Below are 10,480 nucleotides of genomic sequence, written 5' to 3' on the forward strand. Positions count from 1 at the left end.
TTTCCCGATTGTATGCCAAGTACTCGCTCACAAGGCGAAAACTTAGCACCACCAATCGTAGAATTATAGCGTTTCTTATATTTAAGACGCCGAATACTAGAGTACCAACGAAGGTACATTATTCCCGATATCTTCTTTCGTACTAGTGAACTAGTTGAAAAACCAACCATGGCTATAGTGGAACCACATAATCGTCCTCTTAAGTTCTACGATACCCCATCCCATCAAGAACGTTACAACAACATTGCTTCCCCTGATATCAATCTTAACGATTTCGAGTTAAAACCCTCATTATTATCAGTTGTCCAACAACATCAATTTGCTGGAAATCCTACGGACGACACTGTGAAGGCGAATGGTGTATCTCAAGATGCGATAAGACTACGCCTTTTTCCATTCTCTCTAAGTGACAGAGCTTGGGCTTGGTTACAATCCTTGCCATCCAACTCAGTTACTACATGGAAAGAACTGAAGAACTTTTTCTTAGCCCGATATTTTCCGCCAAGCAAAACTGCTATGCTGAGAGCTCAAATCAACGGATTTCGACAAAAAGATGTAGACTCTCTCTACGACGCGTGGGAGAGATACAAAGACATGATGAGGATATGTCCACATAACGGTCTCGAGGACTGGGTGATCATTCACACATATTACAATGGGATTTTGTATAACACAAGACTGACAGTAGACGCTACTGCAGGCGGTGCACTTATGGACAAGCCATACAACGAAGCCTATCAACTCATTGAAAACATGGCCCAAAACCATTGCCAGTGGGGAGGTGAAAGGACTCCAGTAGAAAAGTACCAAACAAAAAGTGGAATGTACGAAATCAGTAGCCTTGACCATGTCCGTGCAAAGGTAGATTCTCTTGTTCAAAAGTAAGACAACTTAACCATACCACCCGCAGCCACCGTGCCTACCGTGACTCCAAACTCTGACTTATGTGGAACTCCTGGACACACTGCACCACAATGTCAGATATTGGTAGGAGTCCCCACTGATCAAGTAAATTACGCACAAGGAAATCCTTATTTGAATACCTACAACCCAGGTTGGAAAAATCATCCTAACCTTTCGTATAAGAACAACAACGCCTTGTATGCACATGGCCAAGCACTCGTTGTTCCGCCTGAATGTCAAAAGCCAGCTAATAATGCTCCTAACATGCCTAGGAAGTCCAACCTTGAACTAATGATGGAAAGCTTCATAGCTATCCAAGCTCAAACAAACAAAGACTTCTTGAACAAAAACATACATACTAGTGAGCAACTTAAACAATTAGCGAGCCAAGTATACGCCTTAGCCACCCATAACAAAATCCTTGAAACACAGATTTCACAAGTGGATCAACAACAAGCATCTACTGCTGCTCCCGCTGGCACATGACTCGTTATATTGAGAAGTGGAAAAGAACTAGACGGACTCGTAGATCCATGACTCCAAAATGCTGCCATGTACCAAAAACCTAACAAAAAAACAATTGAGAAGGTAAGTGAACCGAAGGAGAAGGAAGATAATACCCAAGAGGCCGAAGAGAAAGAAAAACCTTATGTGCCTCCACCACCTTATAAACCACCCATTCCATATCCTCAAAGACTCACAAATTCCAAAACTGCAGGGCAATTTAGGAAATTTGTTGAATTTATGAAGCAACTGAATATTACAATTCCCTTTACAGAAGCCATCACACAAATTCCCTCATATGCCAAATTTCTTAAAGCGATCCTATCCAATAAGAAAAAGATCGAGGATAACGAAACAGTTACACTTACTACTGAGTGTAGTGCAATCATCCAAAATAACATGCCTCCCAAACTAAAAGACCCAGGTAGTTTCTCCATACCCTGTGTCATTGGAAAGTTCGTCATAGATAAAGCTCTATGCAACTTAGGAGCCAGCACTAGTGTAATGCCCTTAACCATCTGTAAAAGGCTCAACATGGGAGAACGAAGACCAACCAAGATGTCTGTTCAACTAGCTGACCGCTCAATCAAATATCCTGTTGGTATACTAGAGAATGTCCCAGTACGTGTAAGATAATTCTATATTCCTACAGACATCATAATCATAGACATCAAAGAAGATTCCAGTAGACCTATTTTATTAGGAAGGTCATTCTTAGCTACTGCCGAAGCCATAATAGACGTGAAAAGAGGTAAGCTAACACTCGAAGTTGGAGAAGAAAAGGTTGAATTCATATTGACACAATTCTTACAAGCGCCAACTATAGACGATACCTGTTATCTAGTTGACGTCATAGACGAGTGCGTAAGAGAGATGGAGATGCAAGAAACGACATATTTTGATATAATGAAAATCCAAATCCCTCCAATCTTTGAAGATGATAATTGGCGTGAACCATACCAAAATGACAGTCTAAGTGAATGCTTGGCACTTACACCCAACCACATGCCATGCCCGAAGAAACCAGACTTAGAATTAAAAACACTACCAAAGAACCTAAGATACGAATTCCTAGACACTGAACTCAAAAGACACGTAATAGTCAACGCAAACTTAGGACAGATTGAAACCAAAAAGTTACTAGATGTTTTAAGAAAATATCCAACTATGTTAGGCTACAACATCGCTGACCTAAAAGGAATAAGTCCTTCTATTTGTATTCATCGCATTATGCTAATGGAAGATTGCAAAACCTCTAAAGAACACCAGAGAAAGATCAACCCAATCTTAAGTAATATAGTCAAGGATGAAGTAAAGAAGTTATTAGATGCAAGAATCATATACCCGACCTCCGATAGTCAATGGATTAGTCCCGTTCATGTAGTACCCAAGAAAGGGGGTGTTACAGTTGTTAAGAACTAAAAAGGCGAATCTATAGCACAAAGAGTTATGACCGGAAGTAGAATGTGCATCGATTATAGGAAACTAAACAAAGCCACTCGAAAGGATCATTTTCCTCTTCCTTTCATTGATCAATTGCTTGAACGATTGGCTAAGCATTCCCACTTCTACTATCTAGACGGTTATTCAGGATTCTTTCAAATTCCTATCCATCTTGATGACCAAGAGAAAAAAACTTCACATGCCCTTATGGTACATTTGCTTATCGGCGAATGCCATTTGGGCTATGCAACGCTCCCGCAACATTCCAAAGATGCATGATGTCAATCTTCGCTGACTTTATAGACGACATTATGGAAGTCTTTATGGACGATTTTTCTGTTTGTGGGTAGAGCTTCGAAGGATGTCTACCAAACCTTGAAATGGTACTTGAAAGATGTGTAACGGTGAATCTCGTCTTGAACTGGGAGAAATGCCATTTCATGGTCCAACAAGGAATCATGTTAGGACACGTAGTATCTAATAAAGGAATTGAAGTAGACAAAGCTAAGATCGAAATTATAGAGAATCTTCAACCTCCGAAAATCGTTCGAGAAATACGAAGCTTTTTAGGACACACCGGTTTCTACCGACGCTTTATCAAGGATTTCTCGAAAATTACCAAACCACTTACTGGTTTATTAATGAAATACGTTGATTTTATCTTTGATGAGAAAGGTTTAATAGCGTTTGAACAATTAAAAACATCTTTAATCACCGCACCTATCATGCAACCACCTGACTGGAGATTACCATTCGAAATCATGTGTGATGCGAGTAACTATGCCGTAGGCGCAGTGCTAGGACAAATAAAGGATAAAAAACTTCATGCTATCTACTACGCAAGTAGAACATTAGATTCTGCCAAAATGACCTACGCCACCACTGAAAAGGAACTTCTAGCCGTTTTGTTCGCTTTGGACAAATTTCGTTCTTACTTAGTAGGAGCGAAAATCATAATTAATAATGATCACGTTGTTATTAGATATTTTCTAAGTAAGAAGGATGCCAAACCAAGACTCTTAAGATGGATCCTACTCTTACAAGAATTTGACTTAGAAATAAGAATAAGAAGGGTACTGAGGACGTAGTAGTAGACCATTTATCACGAATCAAAGAGAATAAGTCTGAACAAATTCCAATCAATGATTATTTCCCTTACGACCGAATTATAACCCAAATGGAAAGCGACATGTCTAAACTAACCTTAAATGATACCAAAATAGAAGAATCCATGGAAGAAATTCATGTGAATGCAACTCTGCCATGGTATGGATTTTTTCAACTACCTAGATGTTGGAGTACTTCCACCGGACCTATCATACCAACAAAAGAAGAAATTCTATCATGATCTAAAACAATACCACTGGGATGAACCTCTGCTTTTCAAAAGAGGTACCGGAGGTATTTGCCGTCGATGTGTTCCTGAGGATGAAATAGACGATATAATCTCCCATTTCCATTCCTCTCCCTATGGTGGGCACGCAAGCACTTCAAAAACTTGTGCTAAGATCTTACAATCGGGCCTCTTTTGGCCTACTCTATTGAAATATGTCCATAATGCGGTTATAAATTGCGATCGGTGCCAACGCACTGGTAACATTTCAAGACGCGACGAAATGCCACAAACAAGCGTCTTAGAAGTGGAAGTCTTTGATGTGTGCGAGATTGATTTCATGGGACCATTCCCGTCTTCTTTTGGTAATAAGTACATACTCGTAGCTGTCGATTACGTTTCAAAATGGATCGAGGTTGTAGCTTCTCCAACAAATGACACATGAGTAGTGATTAAGTTGTTCAAGAACATAATATTTCCTAGATTCAGTGTGCCAAAACTAGTAGTTAATGACGGTGGTTCCCATTTCATATCAAATATCTTTGGAAAACTTCTTCAGAAGTATGGTGTCCGACACCGTGTAGCAACACCTTATCACCCACAAACCAGTGGGCAAGTCAAAGTTTCGAATAGAGAGATCAAACAAATTCTAGAAAAGACTGTCGGAATATCTAGAAACGACTGGTCATCTAAACTAAATAAAGCTCTGTGGGCCTATAGGACAGCCTACAAGACCCCAATAGGGACCACACCCTTTAAATTAGTCTATGGTAAATCATGTCATCTCCCTGTGGAATTAAAACACAAAGCTTATTGGGCAATTAAGACCCTAAATCTAAATCATACTTCTGCAGGCGAGAAGCGAATTTAAGACATTCACGAATTGGAAGAACTTCGACTAAACGCCTATGAGAATGCCAAGATATACAAAGAACGAACTAAAAAATGGTAAGATAAACGTATATCTAGGAAAGAGTTTAATGTCGATGACATAGTGCTACTATTTAATTCAAGACTTAAGCTTTTTCCGGGAAAACATAAATCTACGTGGTCAGGCCCTTTCGAAATTACAAAAGTTTTTAAAAACGGTGCGATAGAAATCAAAGGTAGATATAGTGAACCGTTTACGGTAAACGGGAAGAGATTAAAACATTATCATAATATTGACAATAGAGACTATTCAAATAGTCTAAGACTTATAGATCTGCCCGCTCAACCACAAAACTAATGTATCGCAACGTTACTGTCGAACTTACGCCATTAAACAAAGTTCTTAGTGGGAGACAACCCGCCTCTTTTTAATTTGTTATTGATTTTGTTATTTTTATGTTATTCATTTTAAGTGTTTTCCTTCTTTGAAAGGTAGAAGTGAACGTGCACGAGCAAGAGTTAGAGCACGCAGAGCCCAACGTCGTGGCGAAGAGTAGCGATCCTCTTGTTTCTTCCCTTTTCAGTCTTTATATTATCGCATTGAGAACAATGCTCTGTTTAAGTGTGGGAGGGAATCCTTGTCTTTCCTTTATTTGTTTCTATTTTTAGCCATAACAAAAATTTTGTCTTTCATTTATTTGTTCGTATCTAATCGTTCATTTCTTTCTATCTAATTCGCCATAACAATTTTTTTTTGTTTTTATGTTAAATGGATACCCTACGAGTATATAGGTTGTCTTGCATAGGTTTTGTTAGGAATCTGAGAAAAATCTAACAAGATTGATACCGTCCTAACACCTTAGATCTCTCACTTTTGCGAGATCAGTTTGAATACCCATTATAGATTGATACCGTCCCGACACCTCCGTTCTAGATTAACCCCTAGTAGTTTATACTAGCAGTAAGCACCGTCTTAAACACAAATCATGTGAAGAGCCGATGAATATAAGTGATTGATGCCTACGAATTAAGAAGATCCTTCATACTTTTGCTATCAAGAAATTGGAAATGCACCATATAAACGGTTGCAAGATATACAAAAGGGAAGAAAAACCCGTTGCCGGTTGGTTCAGAGGTACCTGGTACTGGACTCGGTAGGGAAAACTACGGTTCGATCCTCCACAACCTTCAAATTATGTATATAAAGGGTTACCACACTAGTGTACCAAACCCTGTGCAAAAAAGGATCAAACCCACTAACCGGATACTTCACTAAGTGCGTGTAAAGGCAAAGGGCTTAATGTGATTGCGCTAGAATGAAATCAGGTGAAATAGGAACGAGAAGCATTAGGTTGAGCTATAATAGCTTGATTCGAACGGGTTTGTACAAAGGATAGATCTATGTTAGTGCTTATTGCTTGTGTCGTCACATATCTTTAGTGTTTTACTTGAGTATCTATCATCTTAAAGAAATACCTAATAACCACGTACGAATTGGAAATTCGTCATGTATTCGCGTTTAACTAGTGTTTTGAATTGTATACTGATTATTTTCTTGAGGACAAGCAAAGATTCAAGTTTAGGGGAGTTTGATAACACAAAAATACATCATATATTTGCCTTGATTTACATGCAAAAACCGAACCACATTCATTTATATTACGATTATTCCGCAAGTGTTCGAGTTATTTTTGTAGGTATTTCAATTCCCATGTTTAAATGAGCAAAGTATAGAAAAGAAGGAAAAGAAGAAGAAACAGAAGAGAAAACAACAGAAAAGCAGAAAATACAAATCCTGTGCATGTGACGACTGTCACAAACCATGTCACGACCATCACGCCCTGGGTGTCACGAACGTCACAGGCCCACCACGACCGTCACAAGGCCAAAACAGTGCAATGAATTTGTCAACAGAAGTGATCCACACACCCATTTTTCTCGCTCCTTAGCCCACTTTCCCGTGAATTTCTCACTCAGCCAAGTCACCCTTATTTCTCTCAACTGCCAAGACCAAATGGAGAATATTAAAGGATGGAAGTTGGAAACCTACAGGCACGCTTGATTTTCCTCCCTGAAGCGTGCTTTCAAGATTTTTCTCTGCAATTTATTTTCTACAACAATTCTGTTTTCTACTATTATTTTTCTTCAACAACATTGTTTTCTTTTACCGAAATTTAATTGCCGTTCCGTTCAGAGTTTCTGTTTTCCCTTTCCCTTTCCATTTTTCATTTAGCCAAAGTAGTAGTTTCCTACACTGGGGAACTACTGCAATTTATTCAATTTAGTTTAAGCAATTATTTCGAAGAAGCAAAATCCTACCGACATGTGGAGAACTGCTCAGGTACTTCAAGATTCGGCATATTCTATTAATCCAATTTCCATGTTTTCATTCAATTATTATTGTTATTGCTTTATTATTATTATAATCATGTTTGCTTTATTGTTGATCTGTTTATGTCCGTCTGTGTTTGCGTTATTTAACATGTCCGGCTAAACTACCGGTATCGGTATGTACACAATTTAATTAGACGAGATTTAATAATAATCGGTGTAAAACTTCTTTTCTCAAACAATCTTTTTTGCTGTGGTTTTTAATTTAAATTTAATTAACTTTGTCACGAGAGTGAGAAGCTATTTAATACGGTTTTGCCACGAGAGTGGGAAATTAACTAAGGTGAGAACCGACAATCGCGAGGGGGTGAGGGTCGAACTGGATAGTAAAAACTAGGCATTGATTTTAAAAATAGCGAGAGCACTTTAAAAGCAATTAGAACTTATTTATTTTCAAAAAGTATTTTTAACTTCAAATGGGACAACGAGAGCGTTCATTCTGACTTAAAAGTATAGTCCGAGTCAACAATCACGAGAGTGTGAGATAAAGCCTTTTAAATGAGCATTTTCTACTAAAAGATATTTGGTAATTAAAATATACACCGGTGACTTATCGAATCCCTGACGATTAATGCGTTGCATACTGATATCCTTTGATTAATATTTTCTTAAAAACTTAACTTCCTTTAGATTTATTTTTTGTTCAACGAAACCTCTAAAAATCATCTCCTTAGCTAAACATAGTAACATCGATAGTATTAGTTTGACCATCGGTCCCGGTGGGTTCGATATCTTTTAAAACTAAAACGAATAGACTATGCACTTGTAGTCAAGTACCCGATAGACTATATTCTATATACAGTCACGAGACGTATCAGAGATGGAAGGTTTTCCGTCGGTGTTGTTGTTAGATCCTCGGCGTTAAAGGTGGGAGTATGGACGGAGTCGTGTTCGGGTTGTGGCGGAGAGTTGGCGAAGATGTCGCCAGAACGCTGGTCGAGGAAGGGTTTGGTGGTGTTTATCAGTGGGCGAAGAAGAAGAGAAGGTTTCGTGGTTGCAAGCATGGTGACGCAGACGGAGGGAGTATGTTGGAGTCGGTTTCTCGGTGACGGATGGTGTTGATGCGAACATTTTACGATGGTGGTCGGTGTGATGTTTGGAAGAGCGACGAGAGGTGTTTAGCGGACGAAGAAGAGGAAACAGAGGCTGAGTTTCGGAAGGTGAAAGGTGAGTGGAGTAAGGTGAGGAAGAAGTGAAGCGGTTATTTTATGCTGCTGAGTGAGGTTGACGATGAATAGTGAAGGGAAAGAGGAAAGGATTCGCCGGTGGGTTTTGTTCTCCGGGAAGAAGAAGAAACTCTCGGTTTTCTCCTGGAAAGATGAAGACGATTTTCTTTTTATTATTTTTCTTTTTTTTCGTTTTCCAGAGAGAGAGTCAGGAGTCTCCTTCCTTAATTTTTATTTCCCCTTTTTTATTTTGGACCGTTGGGTCAGGGATCTCCGTGAGTGAGTGAGAGATCTTTTTAAGATAGGGACACCACCTGTCACCTTGTGATTGGAGGATTTCATTTATTTTTGTTACCACCAACCAATGGAATCACAGGGTGATGGGGTGATAGAGGGCGCGTGGCAACATCTGTATGGAAAGGAAGAGATATTTGTTTTATTCTTCTGATTTTTAATATTAATATTATTATTAATTGGTTTTTTTTATTGGTGAATAGAAATGCACATGGATAGCTAACATGGACCATTGATTATTTTGAATTGAACGAGATAGGTAAATTCAAGGAAACACACCAAGAAGCACATGTTATTTAAATAAATTAAAATGTCTATAATGCCCTTTTTAGATGATTCAGTTGATTTAAAACAATTTAAATCAATTGAATCAAATAAAAATTCCATGTTTTAAAATAAGTATGATAAAAATAAAATAAGGACATGGAAAATTCTATTTATTTTTTCTAAATATTTTGGCGAAAGAACAAAATGAAAACGAATAAAAATGAATAAATGTCGGGACAAAATTTGTTCAAAAAGTTAAATCGGATGCACTAAAATGATCAGTACGAAATATACTTATTGGAAAAGTACAGTGTTTCTTTTAATTTTGAAATAAATTTTGACCGGTTAAAAGGCTCTGGCGGGTCAAAATGCGACTGACAAAGTCTTCGAAAAATATAACCAGCACACCAGGTTAAACTACGCGAATCATAGATTAATAATACTGGCGTCTACAAGCTTGATTTCGAAACTTTTTACCTACTGATTTTGGACGTACTTGAAGAATAATTTGATCCATTCGTCTGTATTTTTGAAAGTTTATTCTGACTGATATTTTAGGTATTATTCACGATGAAACGCATGTTATGCTATACAACTGATTCAAATTGAATTAAAATCGAATTTATGAAAATTTAAAATGGCCCAGACAAAATTGGGGTATGAAAGAGACCGAATTGGAGGCTCAAGCAAATACTCTTTGATACTGTCAAAAGCTTTCTGGGAATCTTCGGTCCAATCACAAGATTCATCTTTCCGAAGAAATTTGAATATAGGCACACACGTGGCAGTCATATGTGATATGAATCTTGAGATATAATTCAAACGGTCGAGAAAACCTCTAACTTGCTTCTTAGTTTTGGGCACAAGCATCCCTTGTATTTCTTTGACCTTGGCATGATCAACTTCAATACCCTTGTCGCTGACAATAAAGCCCAACAACTTACCAGAACGAACACCAAAAGTACACTTATTGGGATTTAAGCGGAGTTTGTACTTCCTCAAATGCTGGAATAACTTCAACAAATGCTCAACATGTTCTTCCTCATCACTTGATTTAGCAATCATATCATAAACATATACTTCAATCTCTTTGTGCATCATATCGTGAAAAAGAGTGGTCATAGCTCTCTGGTAAGTTGCACCAGCATTCTTTAAACCGAAAGGCATCACTCTATAACAGAATGTTCCCCAGGGTGTAATGAATGTGGTCTTCTCCATATCTTCAGGTGCCATTTTTATTTGATTATAACCTGAAAATCCGTCCGTAAACGAAAAGACTTTGAATTTAGCTGTATTATCTACCAACATA

The 10,480-nt window shown here is 38.1% G+C and overlaps 1 non-coding gene across 1 annotated transcript; it reads right to left on the reverse strand.

Annotated features, from left to right (window-relative positions):
• Positions 1-516: 516 nt before the first annotated feature.
• LOC127109443 (small nucleolar RNA R71) lies at positions 517-623 on the reverse strand. The gene has a single exon (XR_007796731.1). It is a non-coding gene; the product is annotated as a small nucleolar RNA R71 (small nucleolar RNA).
• Between the last annotated feature and the right edge of the window lie 9,857 nt (positions 624-10,480).

Source organism: Lathyrus oleraceus, chromosome 7 (genome assembly GCF_024323335.1).
Source record: "Lathyrus oleraceus cultivar Zhongwan6 chromosome 7, CAAS_Psat_ZW6_1.0, whole genome shotgun sequence".
Lineage (NCBI taxonomy): Eukaryota > Viridiplantae > Streptophyta > Magnoliopsida > Fabales > Fabaceae > Lathyrus > Lathyrus oleraceus.